The sequence below is a fragment of the Anas acuta genome, chromosome 8 (assembly GCF_963932015.1).
Source record: "Anas acuta chromosome 8, bAnaAcu1.1, whole genome shotgun sequence".
In the NCBI taxonomy this organism is placed as follows: domain Eukaryota; kingdom Metazoa; phylum Chordata; class Aves; order Anseriformes; family Anatidae; genus Anas; species Anas acuta.
The window spans coordinates 1,093,217-1,100,592 of record NC_088986.1 but is presented as its reverse complement, the minus strand read 5'-3'; positions in this window follow the sequence as shown (position 1 = coordinate 1,100,592).

Genomic DNA, 7,376 nt, shown 5'->3' with positions numbered 1-7,376 from the left:
GGTGGCCTGAAGCGCTGGGAGCCGAACCGCTGCTGGACGGCACCTCTTTAAATAAAGACTTCTACTTGTAATTAAAGCTAAGACTGCTTTCTGCACCAGGTCAATACTGGAGAACAGAGCACACACAGAACCCTATCAACCTGTCTAGGCACTGAGCTTTTTGAGCAGCAAACAATTACATGTATTGACACTCAAACAGAGCAGTCTCGATTATCTAGAATGATTAAATGGAGATTAGGTCTTGGGAAAACTGAGACGAAGGCCTGCATGCCTGACAAATGTCTTACTTATTTGCATTGCTGAGTACATCATAAAAGCATGTGCAAAATGAATAAAATGCTCTGTGGGGGGCAGGCTGCTGGATGGTGTGAAAACCAGGAGATCTTGAGAATTTTTCAAAAAATTCACAGCTGGTGCTGAGCAGCCTCAAAGCCATCGTGATCGTGCGGTGTGAGCTGCTTCCCATCCCCGTGAAAACCATCTCCTGTTCCGCATTAACCTCTAGCTTCACTGTTCGTGCTTGTGGTTACAGCACTTCTCAGCTTTCTGGCCGGACTCTGTTCCCAGCCAGGAGAGTTTTTGTAGGGTCTTTGCTATCGTTAGGAGCAGTGGATGCAGCAGTGTGAGCGATGAGCTGAGGAGGCAGGTGGGTCTGTGTGCGAGGAGCTGGGGGCAGCGGGAAGGCCACGGAGCTCTGCCCCTTCCCGGCAGCACTGGGCTGGATCCCGGAGCTCCCTGGCCTGCAGCTCGCTGTCTTCCCCTTCCCAGGAGATCAGGAACCAGAAATGTTTCCATCATTCTTCCTCCATGTAATATCCATGACCGACATTTCCAAACTCAGTCACAAAAGTCAAAGTGCGGTTTCACGGCGATGTTGGACATGGCAGCTCCACGTGAGAGCAGTCCCTGGCATTATTATCGGGGCAGGAGCTGTGTGAAAGGGGGACACGAGTCAGAGCAGCAGGAGCAGCTGTCCCCACACTGTCCCCATGCCATTCCTGTGTCACCCCACTGCAGGCATCTTGCATGGCCGGGCTCTGGGTATGGCAGCAGGGCAGTGAAGCTGGTGTTCCCATCTGGTCCGTGCCCAACGATGCCGCCTAATGATCTTAAATGAGATTTAGGGAATTTGTGGTGCCGATCTGTGAGGCCCCATGGCAGTGAGTTCAGCAACACCTGCAATCGTAAAGCATGTGAAGCAGCGCTGCCTTTCTTAACTTTTCTCCTGCTGCTGTTGGCACTTTCAGTCCCTTCCGGCTTATCTTTGTTTTTCGGAAGTGCTTGTCTTCTGGGAAGTTTTAAATGTGGCTGTTGAGTCACCACCCCTGAGAGTCTTTAAAAGACATCCAGATGTAGAGCTTAGAGATATGGTTCAGTGGAGGGCTGGTTAGTGTTAGCTCAGAGGTTGGACTCGGTGATCTTGGAGGTCTCTTCCAACCTAGACGATTCTGTGGTAAAACACCTGAGCAATGAAGACGCCTCCCTTCCCCTGAGGCTCCCCCGGGTTATCAGGCAGACAGGGGCACCCCCAGCCGGCAGTGGGGAAGCCAGGCCACAGAAAGCCTCTGGTAACCGCATGGCTGCTCCACAGCCTGCCACGGGGCACGCGGCCTGGTTCCCATCAAGAGAACATCCAGCGTTAAATAAATAGCCTGTGTGCTTCTGAAGTCTTTGGCAGCTGGCTTCTGCAGATAAGAATTTCCTTTGTACTGTATTTTTGGGGAAATGAGATGAAACTGCCAGCAGCTGGATTCCCGGAGAGGCGTTCACCGGGTCTCCTAACACGTGGAGGCGGCCGGCAGGAGGACAACCTCCCCCCCATTAGGCCTGCCAGGAGCTTGTCTCCTGCTGTGGGGGAGTCAGAGCGAACGGTACAGGAATTTAAGAAGCTGACGATAAATCCAAACCAGGAGGAGGCAATCATTTGAGATCTTCTCTGAACATCCATCCCCCTGGGGCCTTCCTGGTGTCATCCTCCCTGCACCCCCTTTCCTTGGCAGGAGCCCCAGCACCGACCCCCTGACCACCGTGCCTTCAACACGCCTGGAAACCCAATTTCCAATGGCCAGGCAGTGCTGATGTTCTCCTGGCCTTGGTCCATCAATGCCACCAGCTAGCTGTAGTCTTTCCCTAGCTCTCTTGGGACTGCCTCAGTCATAGACAGAAGCCTCAAACACAATAATTTACTTGAACTGGAAAATAAAAAAAAATATTTTTCCCATCTTCCAGTTCTGAGACCACTGAGGTGAGGACCCAGGAAACCATCACGCTATTTCACTATGGAAATTTCTGCAATCGATCTGTCTCAGAATAAGTTATTCCATGTAGTTGTAAATAACACGAAACCCATTGCAAGCAACGGGACTGGGGAAGTGATAAGATAAACGTGATAGACCTGGCGTATGGTAACCAAATGATAAAAAATAAAGAATGTTTCAAAATACCCCCTCCCCCAAAGTAAGGCTATTTAAAAAAAGATTTTGGCATATCTCCTTCTGGACTTCAGTGGGCAAATCCTGACCTGATGTGTATTTCACATATAGCTTCTGAAGTTCAAAGGGTGAGATTCATCCCCTGATTAGATTTCACACATGTGGATACAGATTGCGTTACACTTCAAGGGGAATTTCTTTTTTATGTTGTGTCCAGATCACACTTGTATTAAATAAAGATTGCATTTGCTCCCCAGAAAATCACGGTATAGACCTAGGCCCAGAAATAAGAACAATTAGTGAGCGTCTGGTCAAAGAAAATGAAGGCTGTAAGGTAGCCTAATGCTATTAGGGATAAAGTGAAATTTATGAGGTGTGGCAGCTCTGCATAAATCCATCCCGATGCCTGCAGGCCTGGCCACTGCCACGTGCGTTTGGTTGTGGTTGTTTTATGCAGCTGGTGGCGATGCTCAAAGCAGAATATTGCCGTGCTGTGCCCCGGCACAGCACCTGGGTGACCAGCGAGAGCGGGGCCGGGGTCAGCCCCGCAGCCTGGGGCCACCTCCCCTGCTCGGGGAGCAGGGGCTGCCACAGCCATGCCTCTCCCCTGCCTCTCTGCAGCCCCGAGCTCAGCGCCCAGGCACAGCCATCCCCATGAGCCACGGGTGAAGGGGAAATGCCCACAGAAGTGGGAGCAGGCAGTATTATAAATGGCAGCAAGTCTGGGAGTCCTCAGCTCCCGTGCTCCCTCCAAGCCTCAGATTCCCTGAACTCGGCCTTTTTATTTATTTTTTGGCATTTTTCAGCCGCTGTCACGGTTGCAGCCTTTTGCTGGAGGGCTTTCTTGTTTTCCAGCCGCAGTACAGCCAAGAGCCGCACCACATTAGTCAGAGAAGTTCTTAGAAACCTCCAGCTTTTACTTACAGGAAAGTTGCTGTAGTTGAAATCTGCTATTTGTCATAATGATATAAACTAATATAGAAAATGTCAAGTGAGACAGTGCATACTTTCCATTTCAATGCAGAGGCTCACCCGTTTTGCAGATTTGCCGGCTGACCCCTGGCTGTCACCGGGGACCTTGCACCAGGCGAGCGGTGCTGCTGCCTCGCGCCCTGCTGCTGTAGGTCCGGGGCAGAGCACGGGGCCGGAGATGGCAGCACGGTGTCCTGCATGCTCACCAATTTCGTGGCCTCGAAGGCATTAACGCCAGCAAACCAAACGCAGTTTCACGGTAGTGCTGCTTGCTATCCACTGCAGCCATGCCTTTGGGAAACACTAAAGGGAGTTTGAGACTGGTAAGTGCTTCGTAATTGTTTTGTCTGCTGATGTGTGTGGTAGCTGACTTAAAAATGCATTCTTTGTTCCTCCCTTTTCTCATCTTCCTATAGGGAAATGCTGATCTTCCCATACCCTGCTAAAAAGACGTGTGTCGTATGATGGGGGCAGAGCTGCAGCTCTCACCCCACAGCTGTACCTCGGACAAACCCAGCTCAGCACCACCAAGGTTTCCTCTGATGCCGTCGGTGCTGGGGTGAGTGCACCTCAGTCTCTGTAGGCACAGACGTTGTTTCAGGCCAGTGCGTGGATTTGGAGCCGTGTCTCCATCCCATTGCACAGCCTGTGGGATGCCAGAGCAACGCTCAAGAGAGCAGGGGGAATTCCAGCATTTTTTCATCCATGTTTCAGCCTTATCTCCATAAGGAAGCATAAACTTTTATTTTTGCTCAGTTGCACAACACATTTTTCACCTATTATATCACGTTACTGATTTATTAGACCAAAAGGCCCTGCTCACTGTGCGGATTCCCTCCCCAGACATTTATCTCAATGGGTACGGGCACAGCATCCATCGCTGCTCCAGGTGAGCCCCAGGAAGCAGCACATCAGCACCGCTCACCCCTCTCCGTGCAGCTCCCTGCGGGGCAGCTTCTGGGAGCTCCAACCATCCCGGTGACAGCTTTACGGCTCAGGCTGCCGCCTGAGGGGAGAAGAAGTGGAAAGAAAGGGAAAGATTTGACTAAAGAGAAGATGTTGGAGCCTGACACTGCTCTCTGGAGAGCCTCCAGCGAGCCAGGGATTTAGGTCCTCGTGGTGTGGAAGCAGTTTGCCTTCCCAAAGCTGCTGTGGACCCTGCTAGTCCCCACTTTGTGGGGGCTCAGCCACCGCAGGGCCCCTAGAGACTCTTCCTCCATGCCCGTCCTCCTCTTGCTTCCCTGCTCCAGGGCTGAGCAGTGCCTGCATGTCTCCAGCACAGGTTGCAGAGATGGAAACCAGAAGGTTGGGTTTATTTGCACAATTGAGGAGAGGCTTAAATGGGGTGGCTGCTGGCTGCCTGTGCACCCCAGGGACCCCCGCAGCACCGAGCCCCTCCTGGCTGCATGGGGAACCATCGGCTTCCAGCCCTGCAGGGTACAAGTCATGCCAAACTGCGTGTGTGGCATCCTTGCCCTGCTCTGCTGCCACTTCCAAAAAGAAAAAGATCCCATTAGCAACACCTATTAATTGGGAGTATTTGCTCTACCTAGCAAAGATTTATTTGCCCTTAGAAGTGTGGTCTTTGAGAGAGAGAATATGAATTAATGACCACAGATACTGATATCCTTTAGAAATCACAGAGGATCCTGCAATTATTTCCTCCCATTCTTTTAATTAGGTTGGTCAGTAGGAATTTAGGGTGAATTTCTTGCATGTGGAATGCTGAAAAAGCTGCTCTTAAAAAGCCTGAAAATCATAAATCTACATTAGTGTCTAGAATTAATGAAGAAACTGAAGTGGAGGATGAGAATTTCTCCCGTATCTTGAAAAACAAACTGAGGCCTGAACAGCGTTTTACTCAGACATAGCACCAGGGAGAGCTGGGAGCTGCAGAAGCCCAAGTCAGTGCATCAGAGATGCTGAAAACAAAGTCCTCAGAGGCATGGACCAGGGCTCCTCAGGGCTTGGCCAAGACGCACACCTCAGGGAAAGCTCCTGCCTTGCTGCAGTGCTGCTGCTCCGTCACTCACAACGGCACAGAATTAGTTCCTGAATTACCAAGACTCCTCAATCGGAAATTCTGGATTTTTTTTTTTTCCTGATTTATCATTACTGCAATTATTAAAACTATACAGTATTTGTTTACATGTATTTCTGAAGTATGTAGAAGTACTTGCTGGATCCATAATTTATGACTTTCCAAGGACCACTATGAAATTAAGATTACCGATTCCCTGAGAAATTGGACACCTATGTTTCCTATGTTCTCCTGTAAATCCAAGTCAAGACTGTGAGACTGTGTTTTTCTCTTAGAAGATGTGGTGTGGTTTTGGTAGCAGCAGAGTTTATTTAAGGTACAGCAATATGAAGCTCAGACTGTCGTCCACATTCGAGACCAGTTCCCGTCTGGTTTTCTCAGACGTGTATTTCTGTTAACTTCAAGTAACCGTCTGTGATCAGTTTATTTAGATTTGCAAAATCCTCGCCCCGTAAATCAGAGCACTGCTGGAACCCACTATATATAGCTGAGACAATCATGCTGGCACTGGTAATTTCATCGTGAATTCATCTTTGGCAGAGGAGCTGGAAAGGATCCTGCAGGGTCCCGTATAAGGACTGGGAACATTCCCAGTGCTCCACAGCTCCCCTCCGAGATTTAAAGCCAATCTGCAAAGCCCATTTAATGAGAAGGTGAGGTCAGCTCCAACATCCGATCTCACGCAAGGCCTTTCATCACACAGTTATGGTTTGGGGAGCGTGACCTGTGTGTGCTATTCGCCCATTTCCCTTTCCCATGTGGGCAAAGCCTCTCCTGCCTGGCTGAGGTGTGGATGGGGAGATCTGGTAGCCTTCAAGCAGCCCGCGGACTGCATGCAGGGCTGGCACGGGGCAGCAGGTAAATATATACATTATACATAAATACACAGACGTTTCCTGCTGGCTGGGATGGACACGGCCCTCGGGGCTGTCAGGTTGGTGCCATTGCGGTGTCTGCAGGTGATGTGGCTCTCTCCTTGCTGAGCCTTTGGGTAGGAAACACAATATTTATTTATTTATTCATTAATATTTGCACGTTTGCCAGTATTTTCAAGATGCCCGATGAGTTCTCACTGTGGCACAATTGTTGACATAATGATTACTGCTTGAAGTTGGCTTTGAAAGGCTTCCTACACTTCCCAAGAGGAATACCAGATCTGCAAAGAATGGAGTGAAATTCCAGTTCATTTGGGAATATTTCCCAGGAGAGCATGTCACAAGGCTCTGAGAATGAAGAAAATCTTTATATTTAGATTATGTTAATCATTTGTCTCTCCTCCTCTTTCAAGTTGCCATGAGGACATATGAATGTAAATGGAATTATTTCACTTGGGTACATGGAGAGGAGCAGAAACAGATCTGTTGAAGTCACAAGAAATGTTTTCTGTTCCCAGGCTTCATGTCAGAGCTTGTACGCCTGCTTTTGGGAAGTGATTTCGTCCAGGGAGCAAGCTCACAGCTACGTTCAGCAGCATGTCAAGATGGAGAAATGGGGAGTTTAGATTTAAAATTTAGAATACTTCTGATATCAAGACCAACATGCATCTGAAGTGAGAACTTAGAAAGTGAAATCAGGATGCTTCTGCTGTAGGCAAAATAGAAAGGAGGGTGAACATGAATGAAAACCAAGACAGAGAATAACCTAATGGCAAGCAAAACCAATCAAATATCCTAAATCCTAAAGGTTTCCCCGGATTTCAAGTATTTGGCTCATTGAACATCATTTTGTCTTGTTGCCTTTAGCTGGGACCTGGTCTCCTCGGACTCAGTTCATGCTTCTTGCACGGGCATGTTCTGCGTGGCAGCTGAGCTCTCCTGTAGGTTTGGCTGGGACACCACCTCCTTCCTCACCCACTGCTTCACGAACAGCGGTGGCACAAGAATTAGTGCAAGGTCGTCCCGGCTGGCCCAGGCCCCAGAGCCCGTCTCCCC